The sequence below is a fragment of the Zalophus californianus genome, chromosome 8, assembly GCF_009762305.2.
Source record: "Zalophus californianus isolate mZalCal1 chromosome 8, mZalCal1.pri.v2, whole genome shotgun sequence".
NCBI classification, from domain to species: domain Eukaryota; kingdom Metazoa; phylum Chordata; class Mammalia; order Carnivora; family Otariidae; genus Zalophus; species Zalophus californianus.
Window position 1 is genome coordinate 88,155,251 of NC_045602.1, and position 20,234 is coordinate 88,175,484.

At 46.9% G+C, this 20,234-nt stretch overlaps 1 protein-coding gene across 1 annotated transcript in view; it reads right to left on the minus strand.

Annotated features, from left to right (window-relative positions):
* Positions 1–6,155, minus strand: part of EDAR (ectodysplasin A receptor) — a 94,015-nt gene extending 87,860 nt beyond the window's left edge. The window contains exon 1 of the mRNA XM_027622339.1: positions 5,930–6,155. The gene's annotated coding sequence lies outside the window, so the exon portion shown is untranslated. The remainder of the gene's footprint in view (positions 1–5,929) is intronic.
* Positions 6,156–20,234: the final 14,079 nt, after the last annotated feature.

The following is a 20,234-nucleotide window of genomic DNA, read 5'->3' on the forward strand; positions in this document are numbered from 1 at the left end:
AAGTGCAGTGCATTCTAGTATTTTTAAGGATTACGGTTTTTCTGGGCCAGAGGTAATATTTGTTATGCAAGAACAAAAAGCCTCAATCAAAATATTAAGCCATAAACCCATATTTGCCAGGTAAACAAAATCAGCCAAAGCAACAGACGTGTGCATCCCATCTGACCATCCTCTGTGGTCTAGGGCCTCCCTGTATAGTATCAGGAGCTCGGCCAGATGCCAAGCCCCTGAGTCCTCCCCCACCTCCTCCCTCATTACCCATCCATGTGCTTTCAATGCTGTGGGTTTCACTGCAATGGGGTCTCTTCCTCTAGGCTGACCTCTCCACAGTCCTATTACTTGGAAGGAAATCCAGTTTGCCAGGTGCTGGCGAGCCACCTGCTGCATGGGGCTGAGCAGCCAGGGTTCTCCCTAGCTCCTAGGGCTGTGCGCAATGGACAAGAATAGCTCTGGCATGCAAAACTGGGTGTGAAATTGATCTCTCAATTAGTTCCCCAACTAATCCTGGAAGAGGAGGCTTGCTAACTGAATGTCAGGGCGCTGGGCTGCGCTATCAGAGCCGTTCTGCCCGCCCAATTCCCAATGCTGGGAAGTGCCTCTCCATCTCTCCAAGTGAGAAGTGGGATGAGTGGGGGCTGGCTCATCCCCCACTCATCCCCCAATGGCTTGGGGCTGGCTGCAGGAGGATCAGGTAGGGTGCAAAAGGGTAGGAGGTATGTGGGACTCTGTAGGAATGTTCAGTGTTTTCTTTCGAGTTTGAGACTTTACAAAATGTAAGCATGTGTTTCAAGTTGGAATCTTTAAAATTTTTCTCAGGAAGGGCCCCTCTGTCCTTTGTTAATTGCAGAGGGAACAGCTGTTGGGTTGAAAGGGATCATCCCACCGTCCTGCCATCTTCTCCTGCTGCCTGCCCCTGCTGCCCACACATGAGCCAGACCAGCTCTCTCAGGAAGAGCACAGCTGGAGACCTGACTCACGGCAGGTGGGGGTGCGTTTCACAATATACCAACTAGGGTGCTGTGGGCACTGATGGTCCCTGAATGGCACAGGGGGTGAATACTTCAGCCCGAGTTAATACATGGTTTTCTTTGCCTTCCCACGTCCTGCAGTGAAAGCCCAGACTTCTTACCATGGCCTCTAGTCTGGCATGCTCTGGCTTTCCGCTCTCTTCTCTCCTCTCCTGCTCCTTCCCACCTTTCCCTCTGCTGTTGCCACAGCAGGAAGGCACTCCTGCTGGTGTTGGCATGTCTTGAGTTCATCCCCAGCCCGGGGCCTCCCCTTGGTTCTCTCCCTCACTTCACTTAGGGTTTCACTCAGATAACTTCTCAAGGGGCCCGCTCCCCCAGGGCCTTCTCTCTGCTTCCCCTGCTTACTTGTTTCTTCATGGCATTGGATTTACCTGAAACTACATCCATATCAATGTATTCTGGCTTCTTTTTCCACACTAGAATGGAAGCTCCACGAGACAGGGACATCGTTTGTCCTCACCCATGCATGGTACCATTGTATCGCTATGTCCCTTTAAAGTGCCTGCCATGAAGCAGGTGCTCAGAAAAGGTTCGCTGAATGAATGTACATTAAAACCAACATGAAATCCTACCTTCATCTCTCTTCTGTGCCTGACGTTTAAGAAATATGGAACTGGAAATATGGCAGGATGGAGACTTCAAGAGAAAATATTTGGTAATGGACTGACAGTTGTCAAAACTATGACCTCCCCCCAACCCCCGCCATTTTTCATCTGTAGTCTAGATCTACGTGTCTTTCTTCATCTCCAAAGTAAGCACCTTTTGTCAGGATTAGAGTGTTGTTGGCAGAATTATCTCCCTATTATTTTCAAGAGACTAATATCTTATTTCAGTATTTGGGCTCACCTCTTAGTTGCTTGTATACAGCCACTGGATGGTATCGTTTAACAACATCAGTCTTACGGGATCTAGAAATACCACAGCTAAGCTTGGCTTCCATGCACCCTTGGGCCCCACCACTACTAGTAATGGCAACACCACTGGGGCTGTTACTGCTCGGTCTGCTGATTCCGTTGGGCCTCACAAGCCAAGGCACCTTCCGGCCACGTGCAGAGCACAGTCTGATTTACTGTCTTGGGAAGTGACTGGGGATGATAGAAGCTTGGTGGGTGGCACAGCTGTGGCTATTAACACGAGTGCCTTTCCCTGTACAAGGCTCATTACCAACCATCTGCTTTGCACAGTGATCTGATTTGTCAGAAGTGGAACACAAAGGCCTCCTGGCTAGTTACGTGGGAAACTGTGCATACAGACCTCTGGGTGTTTCTGGGGGAGGCCTGGGCAGAGGAGGAAGGGTCTCCAGCTTCGCCAGCTCCTGTCTGTTCCACTTTGTAGACAAACAGTGTGTTTGACACCCGTGGGCACCCACCCTTTGAGAAATAACATGTATCTCTGCATGCAGAGAGGGTAGCTTTCCTAACTGGAATTTGTTTCCTTGTTGATTTAGGGTACACTTTGATGTTAGACAGCCCCTTGCTCCCCACTGTGTGATTAGAACAACTGGTGGCCTTTCTTAGAAGGATCTCATTCATTCATTCATTTACTGGACATACAGCTGATCCTTGAACAATGTGGGGGTTAGGATGGCCAACCCCTGAGCAGTCAAAAATCCACGGAAAACTTTCAACTCACCAAAAACTTAACTACTAGTTGACTGGAAGATTTACCAATAACATAAACAGTTGATTAACACATATTTTGTATGCTATATGCATTATATACTGTGTTCTTACAATAAAGTAAGCTAGAGAAAAGAAAATGTTATTAAGAAAATCCTAAGGAAGAAAAAACACATTTATAGTACTGTACTATATTTATTTAAAAAAATCTGCATATAAGTGGACCCACACAGTTCAAACCTGCATTGTTCAAGGGTCAACTGCACTTTTGCTGAGTGCCCACTATGTCCTATGGGAGAACTGAAGACACCTTGGATTGTAGGATCTCTTTTTTACCAGCAAATGAATGGCCTACCTTGATGCTAAGACCCAAGGCAAAGTTTTGTCCTTGGCTTTGATTGTAGAGGTTACCCACTTTGGGCACTGCTCTGTGACAATCTCAGGACAGACAATGGTGAAAAACTAGAGTCCAGTCTCATTTGTACTAACAGAGGCCAAGAAATCATTGGGGTGCCTGAACCCCAAAAGTCATTTGCAAATTTCTCTTAGTTCCTGGATTGAATCACCTATATTTGACTCTGTTTGCACTATATACAAACAGCAACTTGGTATTTCCCACACCAATATCTCCTCTACTACCAAGCCTTCATAGGGACAGCTCACAAGAACAGAGACTAGATTGCTTCCTCTTTAGCCCTGATGAAGATGGGTGGCCAGCAAACAGTGTGGTGTGAGGGTTGAGCTCTATGAAGGTAGAAGTTTGCTCCCCACTACCCTCAGTTTTACCAGGTGGTTGTCTCAGAACCTTCACCACATGTCCTTACAGAGGCAAGCGTGTCCACCACAGATGCAGGGCACAGAGGTTCTAGTCCAACCCCTCCAAATTACAAGTTACAAAGCATGATGCCTTAGGCTACTGTTGGCATCATGGTCATTATTGGCCATATGGGGTTGGGCAGGCCACTTAACTTTTCTAAGGCTCCATTTCCTTGTTCAGAAAATAAGGAAGAATTTGCAAAGTGGTCTAGAAATGTAGGGCAGAAGTTAAGCAATGGGACATCAGTTTATCTTCCCTTCTTCACTCTTTAGGCAAATAATAATTGGAGATTGAATCAAAGTCCTGCCCCAATACGTGAATTCAGGGTGGACTGCATGACCTGCTGTGATGGGCGGCACTCTCTGAGGCAGGGCTGGGGCCTCAGTTTCCTAATTTGACCTAATGTGCTAAGTGAGCCTAATGTAAGTTAATTAATGATGCTATTGGAGGGTGGAATCACCTAGGCAGAGCCTCAAACAGCATCAAAGAGGTGGGCAGGCAGGTGTCCTCTGGGATAATTGAGCAAACTGGGGCCTGAAGGAAAGCTGCTGGGAGGCGTGCAGGCAGGACACTGAGCCGGCCCGGGGAGGGAAGGTGACGGGACAGGTTGAGCCACCGAAGCACCAGGCCGGCTTCCCACATGCCATCCTGTTTATAGCTCCTGTGTTTGAATTTCAGATCTGCTTGAGTCTTTGCAGCTGAGTTCCTGGGCATTTCCTTGAGAATGAATTTCATTTTTTAGAGAACACAAAACTCACTCACCCGGAAATGGAAAGGAGACTCGGGTGACCTGGCTTCTATCTGTGGTCTTCTGGGACCTACAGAACTTTGATGAGAAGATGCTCCCCAGTGAAAAGAGTCAATCCGGTTTGTACTGTGTGAAATAGGGGGTAAGACCAGGTCTGTCCTCACTTCCCCAAGCAAACACGGGGCTGCCTGTGGCAGGTGCTGTGCTGGTACGGGGACACGCTGATGCTTAAGGAAGAAGGGTGAGCCCCTGACACTTCTGAGCTTTGCAAATATGTGTCTTCAACAAAATGAAAATCCTGTTTACTGTTAGAAATCAGATAGTGGCCAGAGAGTGAAAAGCAAACATTTCAGGGAAATTTTATTTACTTTTTCCTCCCAAAGCCATGTGCTTCCAGGATTACTCTTTTGCTGTGCCGTCACAAATTAATATTCCCATGTACAGCCTGGCTCACTGAAGGATGGGGAGAAATCACAGCAGAGGCCTGGCTGACCCAGCCCAGAGCAGGGCCCCCAGGCTTCTCCTCTGCTGGGGAAAGGGACATGTGGGCAATTGCCAGGACAAATGAGAACGTCCCAACTTGGATGAGTAACTCTCTTTTTGGTGGACTTTGTCAAAAAGTAACTTTAAATGGCTATACCTTCGAAATCTCAGAACATCGAGTCGGGCAAGAAATACTCTCTATATTAGCTATTTAAATTGATCCCTTTCTCCTTAGTCCATTATGGCTTTTTACCTTGTTAATATTTTGTTTTTTTTTTTTTTTTTTTAATATTTTGAATTAGCTGCCATTTCATTCCTAGAGAGGGTCTCAGACATGCAACCTCAGAGCTATAGAGCAGTGGCTAGCTGGACAGCAGAGAAGGCGGGCTCGGCCTCTGCTTTCTGTCCTTCTCTCCAGCCTTCTGGTACCCTGCGTCCCACCAACTCTTGAATGTCCCTACTGACGGGCTTCTGCTCTGCTACCCTGTCACTTGTTGTTTTAACTGTTCCTCTTGGACCCCCATCGGTCGCCCTCCCGCTCAGCCGTCTCCCTTTGCTCTGCCCCAAGTCCTCACGCCCCCGAAGCGCAGGAGGAGTTACTAGAGGATGCCGGGGAATCAGAGCTGGCTCTTGCGCGGGAACCCAAACTACCTTGCTATGTGTCAGAGCACTGAGAAGAGCCTCTTGGCTGGAAGTAAATGCTTCAATCATCAGAAATACATACTCCCCGCCCCGTGCACCCCAAAACAGAGACATCTGAGGCATCGGGTCTCAGACGTGATTCAAAATTGCACTGGGAAGGTCTCTTAGAGCACCGCAGGTAACTCAGGGGAGACGCAGATACATAGCTAAATCCCAGCTGCTGCCTGTGTTCCCCGTGAGCCAGGCTCAGGGGCAAACCTCAGAAACATACTTTTCATGCTCTCGGGAGACACCCGTGGTCTTGGTAGCCAAAATCTTAAAGTCAGCCAAACACACACAGAATTTGGCTCACTAACCAAATGTGCAACCAGGAGCAAAGCGGGGTTTCTAATGTTTTCCTGAAAACAAAGGAACAATCTCAGGTCTTAGAACTGGTAGTGCAGACACACGGTAATTGGTAAAGCTTGTTCAAACGCAACCCAAAAATGACACGCATTTCAAAAATGCACTCAGGCCGTTTCTCAGCCCATGACACCTCAGTCTCAAACAGCCAAAGAGTTTAGAAAACCCAAAGAGAAGGACCAAGGCTTACCTGGACCTGCTGGCAGGTCAGTTTCTAGTCCCAGCAGAAGTCGGTCTGTGGAGAAAGGCAGGCACGGTCCCGTGTGGGGCCACCAGGTTTCACAGGTGGCCGTCTAGCAGTGCTCTGAGAAGCAGGTGGCCAGCGTCGCTGGAGGCCCGCAGAGCTGCCCGGGGCGAGGCACCTCTCTGCGGCCAGCCCCACTTTCTTTCTATTCCAAAGGGCTGTCCGGGAACTCTTCCTTGACTGCTCTGTCCTGTCTGCGAGTGTGTGAACTCAGTCCTTGCAGAGGGGCTTTCCCTCACTGCAGACTCACCTGCACCATCTAGAGGCCTCTCCCTGCACTGAGATGCTGGCGCCTCGCTCTGCAGGTTAGCCCCCTCTGCAGCCAGCCCGACACACACACCTGGCTCTTCACTTCCTGCCCTGAAAAACACACCAGTTGGAATTTGTAAAATCATCAATTTCTTTTTTTTAGAAAGGGAGCCTTGCTTCCATCAGAACAACCAAAGCCTTTGGGGACTGGAGTACCAAAAAAACTAAATTAGCATTAAAATTCCATTAATCAAGACTTGTTCACCCAAGGACCCCCTACTGAGATGGCCACAGGCATGGGTGCTACTGCATCATTCTGAGACATGTTCATATGTCTGTGCACATTCCTGTCCTCCTCCCCCTCTCCCCCCACACCTATAGCAGGCTTTGAGTCCCCAGATCTGTTTCCTCTACTCTCTCAACACCCCACCACCATATATCCCACAAAACTCCAGGCAGCCACATATACCCCACAAAGCCCTAGTCACATATACCCCATTAAACTCCAGACAGCCATATATAAGCCATTAAACTCCAGATAGCCATGTATACCCCATTAAACTCCAGATAGCTACATATACCTCATTAAACTCCAAACAGCCATAAATACCCCATTAAATGCCAGAGAGCCATATATACCCCATGTAACTCCATATATCTCTCCTAGATATGAGTATAAAAGAGGACTTCAACCACCTCCATTTTGGCCTTAGTTTGTATTTTCTAATTGATTAAGGTCTTCTTTCTTTTTTTTTTAAAGATTTTATTTATTTACTTGAGAGAGAAAGAATGAGAGAGAGAGAGCACGAGAGGATAGAGGGTCAGAGGGAAAAGCAGACTCCCTGCCGAGCAGGGAACCCGATGTGGGACTGGATCCCGGGACTCCAGGATCATGACCTGAGCCGAAGGCAGTCACTCAACCAACTGAGCCACCCAGGTGCCGTTAAGTTCTTCTTTCCAGCTTATCTCTTAACTCAGGCAAAAGATCCTGTGAGCAAAGCCCCCCCCCCCCCCCCAAGCCCCTGGCCGACGGGAACTGAAACTCCCCCCTCAAGCAATAAGGACTGCCCTGAGCCAGCAAGATCCTCATGACTAACCCCATGACAGTGATCGAACTGGCCTTTACTTCCCACCTGCATGTACCCACCAACTTTGTCCCACATTTTCCTTACATATACCTGGATGTATTTTTAGCACTTTGGAGACAGTCTTTAAGACATTAGTCAGCTGTCTTCCTGGTGTTGGCCTCACTGAAATAAATTCCTTTCTTGTTTCACCACCATTCCTCTCTCTGCAGCGGTGAATGACTGAGCCTGGTCTGTTTGGGACCCCCCCCCCTCCACTAGGTGTTCTTCCATCCCTCTGTCCTGGTTATAGTAGATAATCAGGAAGACACCTGAAACACAAACATTTTGAAAGGACATCACTTTCAGTGTTTGTCCATTATTTCTCACAAGTTAAATGATTAGGAACCCCGCCCTTCCCCCAAGCCCACCAACATGCAGGAGAACAGAGCAGCAACCTGGGGCTGGATTTCTATGTTCTCCCTTTCCATCTTGTCTTCTCTGTCCTGGATACATGCAAATTAATTCGCAAATGACAAAGTAAAAAGCTTAAGAGGGACACAGAGACTGAAACGATTGGAACTGGGGCAGGGAGGTTGAGCGGAACCGTATTTACTCGATTTACTTAACTAATGTCAATGGTTAATCCAGATAATGTAGGTTCCCAAGTAAGAATTTTAACCTCAACGTTCAGGTTCAGTCGTTTATATGCCCACACGGAGCTCAAGCTGAGAGTTTGTGATAAATTGAAATCACTAAAAATTATTAAGTTAGGAACCTACAAAATGAAAAGGAAGTAAGTATTCTGGGCTAATCTTTTCTATTGTGTATAATTTTTACTTTTTAGCATGTTCATTTTGATAAGTGTGTTTGAGGATAGAGATTATCTTAGATGCAAATTTTTTTCTAATGGAAATTAAATGGTGACTTTAAATTTACTAAAGAGAGAGGACACTGATATTGTCAAAAGATAGGAAGAAAGGAGAAAAAATCAGAACAGGGGCCTAATATGAATGACGTAGGAAAAGCCCAGAAAAGTTCTTTTTTTCCTCTTTTGAAAAACCCAAAACATTATGCTATTAAGAAAGGTTGTAGATGGTTACACTTGAAATGCTCACAGTCATCATACCCAAATGAAAAGGAGTATACAAATTAATTCAGCTGATTAAGAATGAAACAAGAGGGATTATTGCTTAGCCCCAGAGCTTTGAAGATACGTGATTTTCTGTTTTGCACATTTTCTAAAAGACTGAGGCAGAAATAGCAAAAGCTTATCAATAGCATTTCTTTAAATAAGAACAGGAATCAAGAGTGCAGACCACAGTTGGGTGACTGGGGTCTCTTGGGGCTGTGGAGAATGGAGTGTAATTTAGAACACGTGCTTGATATACACAGTGGAACCCTGCCCGGCCTGCTGTGCCCTTTCCCCCAGCGAGCACAGATGCAGCCGGGAGCCCAGCGTACCGCCAAGGCTCGTTGGTGGGGTCAGGTACCCGCTCTCAGCATGGCGGAACCTCTGCTCTGCAAAGGCTCGCAGAGATTCAGTAGGACTTCCCTGCCTGTAGAAAACATTCATGCATTGGTGGGAATGATCTAGTAGATCAGATAATTAACCAGTGAGCGACACTGAGCCATATTCTGGTCATCACTGGGTCATGATCGTTGGGTGAGCTGGAAAGAAGACTCCTGATACCCACTCCTTCTGTCAGAACAGCATTCTTCCGTGTCAGGCATCATTCAACAAGTGCATGGTGCACCTCTAGGAGCCAGGCCCTATTCGAGGTGCTGGGATACCACAATGAGAGAGACAGTCAAAATCAAACTCTGGCCTCAAGAAAGCACCACAGAGGCGGAGAATAACCATAAAATATCATTTCTGGAGGTGATAAGTGGCAAGGGGGTGCAGGATGCTTGGGCTGTGTGGGTGGTGGTATTACTGTTGGCTAGTGACAGTTTCCTGCCCTGTGACTACTGTCTGGGAAAGCAATCCACCAGACGGGGGTGCTGTTTTCCGGCAGCCCACCCCTAACCCTGAACTGCCTTTACTTATAACAAGTGGCCCCAGCAAGTAAACTTCTGGTTACCTACAAAGTTTATCTCGGAGTTCCTTCCGGAAAATTATTTTTCTCAAATCACAGGAAGTGTACGAGTGTTTCAAGAAATTTTGTATGCCCATGGTGGGTGCTCAGTAACGCTCACGAAGCTTTTCAGAGTAAGATGACCACAGCTCTGTCTATGGCATGGAATTTGCAGCTTCAAATCTGTCTTAGAACTAGAGCAGAACTGGAATCCTTTTCCTGGAGAACCCTGCCCCTGCCCTTGTGATGATGAGGATGGCAGAGTCCTCAGGCACGTCCTGGCCTCACCTTTTTCTAGAGAAGGCAAGATCCCAGCTCTGCTAGGAGTCAACGCATCTGTTCTGCCCTCCAGAGAGCATGGGCTAGCTAGTTTTTAAAGCTCCTTGCTGCCTGTGCTTATTATAGCTCTATAAGCAGAAGAAACAGGAATATAAATACTTGTGACTTAAACTGTTCCAATGTCTTCCCCAAAGTGTAAACCCTGTGGAGGATCTTGGTTCGCAAACAGATGTTCAAAATATCAGAATGGAGTTCAGTGGTACAAAGGAGGCAAGCCAGCAGGAGAGTGAGCACGTGTGAGGGTGCTGCTTTGGCTGTAAAGGGGTCAGGACTGGTTGTTCTGAGAGGAGGGAGTCTTGCTGAATAAGGGAGGAAAGGTCTTTTGGGTAGAAAGAAGAGCTTGTGCAAAGACTCTGGAAAAGAGCCAAGCACACCGAGGAACCCAAGAGAGGAGCCATGTGGCCAAAAGCAGGGAGCTGGTCTGAGTAGGCTGAGCTGGACTCGGGAAGGGCAGTAGAGACCATAGCCCAGTAAAGGGGTTTGGATTTTATTCCAAGTATATCATGATTTGAATATACTGCAATCTTATTTCAGAGCAGGCTTCTATCCCTAGTGTCAAAAAGAAATTCACAGTCCCAAATGGAGTCACTTATGCTAGGCCTTGTTACCCAACTGAGGCTCAATACCTAACCTAATTGCAATTTCAGCCTCCCCCAGAGAAACAGTCTTATCTGATTAGTCAGGAATTTTCTGGTAAGGACCAATGAGATAATCTGTCACATGGGCTTTATCCATCCCCCCAAAGGAAGATGAAGTCATCTGTGTGATAAGACCCCCTGCTCTTCCCCGTCAGGGAAAGTGACCTTGCCTGGAACAGTCCTTTCTTTTCTTTTGTTGATATCATCTTGCCCCACCCTCCTTCCTATAAAAACCCGCTATTTTGTACAACTCCTAGGGTTATCTCTCTACTGCTGGATGGGATGCTGCCCTTCATGAATCGCTTAATAAAGCCAATTAGATCTTCAAATTTACTCCACTGAATTTTGTCATTGTTGTTTTAACCCCAGCAAAGTGAGGAAGGAAACAGACAGAGTCTGGGGGTGCAGGGGGTGGGCATGTGCACATGCTGGGCCCTGGGTCTTCTATAAACCAGTCCTGGGGGATGAAGGGCTGAGTGAGTGGTTAGCGAAAGCACGGGTGCTCTGTCTTCCCCCGGCACAAAATAAGAGGGGACAACTCCAGGTCAGAGGCAGAATAAACAAGCCGGACTTCCACTGATTTTATCTCTTCAGAGAATGATAGTCTGCATTCAGTTCCTTAACTAACTTTGCTGTACTCAACATCCTGCTGCTAATTAAAGAAATAAAAGTCTGGCTTTCCTTTACTATGTGTTTGCTCAAGATTCCTACCCTGGACACTGTTTAAGATAAAGGTCACCTAGGTTTGGAACACTCAGCTGTCAGTAATGAGTCTGGTCACACAGAGAGAGTACCATCATGAACCCTCTGCTGAACCCTCAACACTCCCTGTTTCTGCTCCTGGTGGCCCCTCCCTGCCTCGGTTACATAAGCAGTAAAAGTATAATTGAAATTGATCCTCATCAAGAATGACTTTGGGAGCTTGAACAGTGCAAAGGTTCAAAATACTAAATCTTTTTTATGACCCGTAATATTGTCATTTAGCTCAACAGTACAGATCAGTACATTTTTCTAATAAAAGAAAACCACAAGAGTATTATAAAACCTATTTGCACCATACCAGAAAAATTAAAGGGGGTTGGAACTGAGTTTGGGAATATGGAATATTGATGTCTTCACTTAAAAAATCAACACGTTCATTCTTCCAATAGACAAGTTCATATTTCTACCGTAATTCATGGCTTTGGGGTTAGTGAGTGGTTCATGAGATTATCACTTTATTATCAGTGGATGCTCACAGCAGGGGAATAGGAGTCCATAATATAAACATGAAAAATTATCTGTTCATTGGGTTATATTTAATAAAATTTATTAATGGAACTTTATTACATTTATGGGAATGTTTTGCAGGTGATCTGTGAGGCAGATTAGTTTATGAGGGCTAATGTGTTCCTGGGCGACATGTGATTCTAGGGAGTATTTAGTATGTCTGTATTTGTCACCTACCACTGATAGGAGCTCACTGTCCTCAAAAGCTGTGGTTGGTGAAAGAAAACCAGAATGGGGACAAAAAAGTATTTTAATCGGAATTCAGCCTGGCTGGCAAATCTGCTCCCTGCCACCCGCTACCTGTTTCCCATCTCACTAGTTCCTTCCTAGACTGCTCAGGGCTACATGTCTGGCTCAGCGGCTGCAGTCCCCAGCTTCCCTGGCAGCTAAGTGTAGCCCCAAGCTTCAAGACTGCCCACGGGGCCATCGCTGAGGTGCGTGACTGCCAAAAAGGCTGCGTAAGGGGTTTTATCCTCTGGGAGGAGAGCTGTTGTGCCCTCTTCCGCTTAACTCCTGGCTGCCACTCGGTGAATGTGACAACTGGTATAACAGGGCAGAGCAAGAGCACAGGAGGAGCCCTGGGCCCTCGGCAAAGTGGTCATGTCAGCCTTGAATTACCGATCTCACTGATGGGAAGGAGTAGCCCTTGAGTCTTTTAGCCACCGTGCTCAGGCCTCTGTCAATAGAAGCCTAAATAATGTGCATGGTGTCTTTCTCTCTCATTATGACAGGATACTAAGTCATTTTTTTCTAGATAACCAAGGTCTAAGAAAGTCTGTTCTTTGACAATCTTAGATTTCCTATGGGTTGTACTAGGGTATCACGCAGAGTACAAAATGACTCTCCAAGGAACCGAATGCTGGTTAACTGATCTAAAGAGCAAGAGCCCCCCCTCCCCTGCCTGAATGTGGTCCTCAATGGGGACAGAGACTTGTGCCCAGCTGCAGCTTCTGACCCAGTCTGAACCCAGCAGACTGTGGGCCAGGTCTGGTCCCACTCTAAGCCACACACACTGGGGATCTTTATACCCCAGATGCAGGGATATGGGTGTAAGTTCAACATGGTTTCTTACCATCCCAAATGGGACTAGACAACAAGCTTCTCCACTTCTTCAAGGGGCCCAACAATTTCCAACCATGCTCATTGGAGCCGCTTGAAGTATAAGAAAGATTCCAGATGGGTGAGCAGCTTTTAGGACACTGGCCTCATTAACTTTATGCGCAGGTTCTTGGAAGTGGGCATAGACACCCCAGAGGTGATCAAGGCAATTCACTGGGTGGGGCCAGAACATTAAAACTTCCACTTACATTGATATTCAGTGTCTAAATTACAAGAAACAGTATGTTATTCATATCAAATCTAGGGATGTGCTTCTCCTGCTAGGAATTCTTTTACATGGTAAAAACAGGGTTAATCAAACCACACCAGAAGGCTGCCAAAATATTTTTAGATTTTCAAGAAGAGTTTCTGAAGCATAAGTTAACTTTCAGTATTGTTAACCATCTTCATTTGCTCTCTTCCTTTTCTGCCCACAAGCATGGTCTGATCTTAGTCATCTTCCCTGCCGGGAACAGTCTGTGGAGGCCAAACGATGCTGACCAGAAATCTTGGTGGTATAATGCAATGATAGCTTATTTCTTGCTCACGTCCCATTCTGATGTGGGTCCGGTGGCTCTTCTAGCTGGTTCTCCTATAAGAAGTGACTCAGAAATCCAAGCTCCTTCCATCCTGTGGCCCCACCATCCTGGAGTCCTTCACCCCAGGACAGACAGAGGAAGGAAAGCATGGATGAGCATGCTAGAATGTTTCGGGAGCGAGGCCTGGCAGTGGAGCATGTCACTTCAACAGGCTAAAACCCCACCACACGTGCCCAGGCTGACGGTAACTGAGGCTGGGAAATGTAGTGTCCTTGCGAGTCCAGGGAGAAAAAATGGGATCTGGGCATGTACAACCAGTCTCCGTTGCAAGACAGCTTCTCACACTGTTTCACCAAAATGTATCCAACTTCTGTCTGTTCCTCCAGATCTGCTTCTAATTAGCTGGTCTGAAAAAAGGTGGCTTAATATGAATATAAAGAATTATGGTTGCTAATGGTTTAGAAACAACCAGAGAACAGATTGCACGTTCAACAAGGCTGTCTAACACTGGTGTAAAGAGGCAAAGCGGCTGGCTGGAGGCCCTGGCCCAGAGTCTGAAGATCTTGTTTTGAGAGCCTGCTCTCCCTCACTGGCCACTCACCCTCAGCAGGTCTCAGTGTGCACACCTGAGAACGACTGTTGCATCTCGCAAGGTTGTACTGAATTTCACAACGAAGGGGTTGTGTATGTTTTTTTGCCAGAACTTGGTGCTCTCCTTACATTCTGAAATTATTCTTGCCTAGGTCACCAGGGACCTCCTAATTGCCAAAGCCAACAGATGCCTTTTAGTCTTTATTCTCCTGGAGCTTCTTATCACGTTGCAGCTGAGACCATCAATCACTTCTTTCTGATGAAACCCAACTCCTTTGCATTCTGTGACCCCTTGGGGTCTCTCTGTCTGTCTCTGATGGCTGATTCTTGGTCTTCTGCAGACAATTCATCCTCCCCTGCCCCTCAGATGGCGGTGTTTCAGGACCCCAGTCCCAGCCTGGGTCTCTCCCATAGTCACTGTGTCGGCATCTACATGCAGGCTGATGACTCTGCCATCTGTGTTTCTAGTCCAGACCTCATCCCTTCATCTTCAATTCTTGTAGCCAACTGAGTGTAAAATATCATGCTGTGAAGTCTTGCTGATGCTGGAACTTCACAGAGCCAACACAAACCCCTCATCCTTCCCCAAACCTGCTCCTCTGCCTTATTCCCTAGCTCAGCTGGGACCAACACTAAGCCTTCTAAGGGGAGCCTGTGGGATCATTCTTAGCATCTTCTTTCTTAGTCCCCAAATCTTGCCAGTTTCACCTCCTAGATATTTTTCAAATCTACTCCCTCTATTCCATTCCAACTGTTCTTGCCCTAGTTCAGGTTCTCATGATGTCCTATCAGGATTATAACATCCTTCTGTTTTTCCTGCCTCTGACTTTTTCTTCTCAATCTGGCCTCCGTAGGAGTCTAAAACTCAAATCCTGAGCCCCAGGCTACTGTCCTTAGTAAACGAGTGGGGAGGGTACCTGCTCATCAACCTCTGCCAACTGTTGCTGAAATGCAGGCCCCCAGAGTTCCACCAGAAGCTCGAAAAACAAAACACAAACAGAAACAGACTCATAACTGTTGGCTACCAGAGCCGGGGGGTTGGGGGAGGGTTGGGGGGGAGGTGAAATTGGTGAATGGAATTAAGAGGTACAAACTTCCAGTTATAAAATAAATAAGTCATAGGGATGAAATGTGCAACACCATCAATAATATTGTAATAACTTTGTATGGGGACATATGATAACTAGAATTATGGGGATAATTTCATAATGCATAAAAATATCAAATCACTATGATACACACCTGAAAAAATAAGATATTGAATATTTCAATTAAAAAAAGATACTAAAAATCTGAACTTTAAAAAACATGAAATCTTCTCATTTTTAAATATTGGCTATTAATATGGGTTGCCCAAATAAACATACACAAAAATCCCTGGCCTGGATTAGGCCCCCAGGCAGCCAGGTGGTACCCTCTGTACTGAAGGCTGAGGGCCGAGTCTGTGCGCTCTGCAACCAGACCCTGGTTCCGCATTAGTCTCATGGTTCCCCAGGACTGCTTTGAACTTCAGACTCTCCTAGCAACCAAAGGTTTACTGTTTCAAGCCATTCTGTTTTTCTGAAATGATTTTTGCAAATAAGTTCACCCATTTCATATTCTTGTTGTCCAAATGACCAAAGAATTTAAAATTTTTACTGGAATAAAAATGTAATTGTCTGGAGAGGGCTTGGTGCTAGACAGAGCTGTCCTTTTCCCAGCACAGATTCTAAGTTGCTTAACCTCTGTAAACCTTGGTTTCCTCATCTGTAATTAGTGATAATAATAGCGTCTACTCCATAGGGTTTTTGTGAGTGTTCTGATATATGCACAGACTGAGCTTGGAACTTGATATAACTGTCATGTGACGTTACCTACTATTCCCATTAACTAGAAATTAACCATCTCTTTCAAACTACCCAATTCATTCTATAAAATTACCTTTGGCTATAACTAAGGTGACTTATGGATTCAGCAGCCACCTGCAGCTCAGGACTAAAGGAACCACTCTATTTTAGGTGGATTACCAAGACAACTTTCCACATTGTTAACTGAGCAGGGAAACCTTATTCTTGATCAAATATTAAGTACTTGCTTTATTTTGAGATGAAGGCCACTAACTGTGACTTTTAATCTTTTAGTACAAAGCTTACCAGTCTTTTTTTTTTTAAGATTTTATTTATTTATTTGAGACAGAATGAGAGAGAGAGAGAGAGCACATGAGAGGCGGGAGGGTCAGAGGGAGAAGCCGACTCCCCACCGAGCAGGGAGCCTGATGCAGGACTCGATCCCAGGACTCCAGGATCATGACCTGAGCCGAAGGCAGTCGCTTAACCAACTGAGCCACCCAGGCGCCCCAAAGCTTACCAGTCTTTGATATGGTGGTGACACATGGAGATTCTTGGTCAGGCTAGTGGCAAAAAGCATCAACTGTGTAATGTGCACTTTTCAGTTCTTATGTTTTGTAAAAGTTTGTGAAATCTCCTTCCAGAAGGTAAAGATTGAGTAATTAAAAAAAAAATTCCCATTTTACTTTTACAAAAATGTGGTAGGGGTCCCAGAGATGAATGAAGACACTCTGGATGTGTGACCTTCCATCAGCGGCAGAGGTCAAGGGCTTGCTTGAGTTTGGGATTGTAAGAGGTGCAGGTTTCATCAGAGCAATGTTTCTAACTTGCCCACGTGGATTTCAGTCCCATCCTATGCTCATTTGTCTGGGCCGCTGCCTTACACTTGTCCTGGTTAAGTAACTGCCTGCACCCAAAGGCAACCTATAGGTTTTAGACAAACCTATGTGCGTCCTATACCAAAACCGGCAACAGGAACAACTTCCAGGAGCATGAAGCTATCATGCACAAGTTTAGCAAAGTATTGGCAAGGCCAGAATGCCTGTCCTGCAAAAAATTCTGGTCTATCAGGAATTGTCAGGGTCAGGGCAGAAAATGGTGTGTGAGATGAGGAGGCGAGCAAGCAAACCACACATTTGTTGTAGAAAGCTCACGAGCCAAAGGAGAGATGCAAATCGAGTCCTATGAAAGCACTAGCAGAACACATTTCTCCCACTTGGAAACTGGGTATGGTTTCACGGAGAAGGGGCACAGGAGTCAGCTTTCAAGGAGACGGTACCATGATGATGATGGTGGTGGTGCTAACAATGTGTCCAGCATTACTGAGTGCTTCCCACATCCAGGCACTAAATGCTTTGCATGGCTAAGTAATCCTCATAACAACGCCGGTCACCCCATTTCACAGGTGAGAAAACTGAGGCCCAGAGACAGGGCATAACCCACCCCCGGCAACCAGAACTGTGGGTTGGAGCTCCGAACACCTTCAGTGTGCTGCCACAAGGCCCAGCAGAAGGGGCTGTGCTCTACTCGCTGTGGGTCTCTGAGGACAGGGACCTTTTGCCAATGGAGGAGGAATGTGTAGTCAGGAGAACACTCAGCGTTGTTGGTTTTCTGTCTGATTCTGATGAATTTCTCATTACCAGCAAACATGCTCAGCAGTCCCACTGCTTCGTGAGCTGTCTGTGTGAGAACGCACAGAGGAGCTGGTCGTGCCCTGAGCATGCAAGTGCAAGCGCTCACAGCCAGCCCAGGAACCAGTCTCAGCAACGCTGAGCCCCCATGGCACAGTCTCTGGCACCAGGGGACAATCGCAGAAAGAACCAGTCCTTGGGCTCCAGCCCCCCGAGTGCTCAGTGCTGGGGAAACGGCTTGTTTGAGACGGAGCTGGGGTCAGAGGAGGGGCAGGGAAGCTCGACACAAGAGGAAGCAAGCCCAGACCTGCCTCTCAGGAGGCTGGAAGCAGCCTGCCATGGGGGCCAGTCCAGCCTCCTGCCTGCCCTGGACAGGCCTCTCTTCCACCAGGCTGCTGGTGAAGGGATGCACAGGACGGATGGGCTGGAAAGGCAGGGACAGGGGACCCTCCCACAGAACCTGTGAAGGCAGATGTGCCAGGCCCTGCAGCAGCTATACTGACATGCTGCTTGTGGCCCCCGTTTCAAGGAGCCTGCATGTCCCCTGGGCTCCCTTTCAGAAAGCAGAAACACTGAATCAGCCCTAAATTCTTTACCCTATCACTTCCACGAGAGCCTCTTTTTATGATTTTCTGATGAAGCTTTTAACACAGCCAGGAAAGTAGCTCTCTCCATCTAGAGCACGTCGGTGGCTGTTGCCGTCATACAGCCCCCTGGCCCCACCTTCTTCTGTTCCTGTCCCCAGGGGATGCTCCCAAGAGGCCAACTCCCCTAGGAGGCTGCCAGATGAGAACCTGGCCTCCTAGCCCATGACTGCTTTCTTCTGGAATGGTGCCTTCAGCCAGCTGCCCGTCACTGGGCACCTCACGCCTCAAGAGCTGGGATTCCAGTTCCCAGACTGTTGGACTCTTAAGGGTTAAACTGAAGGGCCCCACGATGCTTCTCTCTGTCTGACTCACGTCCCCTGTCCCTTGGACCTCCACATTTAAGAACTTCAGTGGCTCCTGACTGCCCATGGGATCATATCCCAAGCCACTGCTTTAGTTATGAAGCCTTAGTACATGAAGCCCTCCACAGCCTGACCCAGCTGTTCTCTCTAACCTCATTCAGAGCCACGTTGCTCCTTGTCACCCTTCACTGGGCAGAGACCCCCAAGGCTCAAGAACAGGCACTGGTCATGTTCTAAATACAAGGCCCGACACGGGCTTTTTGGCGGAATAAATAAAAATCCTTCATCCCAGTCATACTAATATACTCACAGTTTGCAGAAATCTGTATCATGCTGTGTCCCAACACTGCCACCTCTGCTCTGAATGCCCTCACTCATTTTCACCCATGAAGCCCATATTCCACGATGCCCCCCTTTTTTTTAATTCTTTTTTTAAAGATTTTATTTATTTATCTGACAGAGAGATAGTGAGAGAAGGAACACAGCAGGGGGAGTGGGAGAGGGAGAAGCAGGCTTCCCACTGAGTAGGGAGCCCGATGTGGGGCTCGATCCCAGGACCCTGGGATCATGAACTGAGCCCGAGGCCAGACACTTAACGACTGAGCCACCAAGGTGCCCCTCCATGGTGCCCCTTTACCAGAGGCTTTCCAGATGCCGGGAAATGTATTCACTTGCCTGTCTTCCTCACCAGCTGTTGGCTCCTTAAGGACAAAGAACAAGTCTTTTTGAGCTTAGCATAGCACCTGGTACATGGTAGCAATTTTTCAATAAATTGCCAAAAGTATGAATGAGTAACTGACAGGTGCTGTGGTCATCTCCTTTAAAGCTCTCATTTTGAGCAAGAGTAAACTCAACTAGCTCTATTCTGCATGTGGGAATAAAACTGCGCTTGCAAGGGATATTGGAAGATAGCTCTCTGGGCATTGTCACAGTGGTGCAAAAAAAAAAAAAAACAAAACAAAAAACCCAAAAACAAAACAGCAGAGCTGTTTGGTTGGCTCTTGGTCTGCCTGAACTGGAATGGTTGGTCATTCCTTACTGCCTCACAGAGCTGCGAGGTCTCCTGGGTTCTTTGAGCGGCATACATTCTAGTTTCGGTTAGTTGACATCAAAGATGGCTGGCAGTCATGAAGGAAGTGAGACAGCTGATGAAAAAACCAACAGGAGATAAGTTTTCCCTATCTTGTTTGTTCTGAAAAGAATGTGGATGTCTGCCCATTTTTGTAAAGGAATATCAAATCATTTTGGTAAAAAGGCTGCAAGCCCAGGGGACTTGGTCTTTTATGGGAACAGCCTGCGGGAATCTCTTTGTAAACCAAGTTCCCCAAGGGGTGGGAATGACATTGGGACCCCCATAGCCCACGATCATCTGCCCTGAGGGTAACGGTGAGGGTGGGATCTGGGCTCAAGGAGGCTGTTGCTTCTTTCCCATAGTTCAGAGGTTCTCAAAAGAATGGTCCTGGATGAACAGCATGAGCATCATCAAGAGTTAGAAATGCACATTGTCAAGCTCTCCTCTACGTCCAGAAGCAGAGACTCTGAGGTGTGCCCAGTAAGCTGAGTGTTAATGAGTGTTCCAGATGATTTCCATGCTTGCTCAGGCTTGGGAAGAACTGTCATAGTCCAATCCTCTCTGGGAATGGCTCTGGGGGCTAGGAGTGGCTTCCACTCCTGAGGAACGCACAGTGGGGAGTGAGGAGACAGTGGAATGAAGGGTCCTTCCTGGGCCTCTTCTCTCTCTCGTCTCTCCTTTGGGTTAATCCACAACCTGGTTCCAGCTCTCACCTCCTTAGAGAAAACCTCTCCTCTCCAATTTCTTTCCTTACTTCTTCCTTGAGTTTTTTTTTCTCCCTACTAGTCATTTCAGTCTGCAGAGTCTACTATAGCTTCAAATCTGGAATATCTACAAAACTCACCATTTTCTCCCACTTTAAGTAATCTCATTTCCTTTGGTCATTATTCCCTCCCTCCCTCTCACAA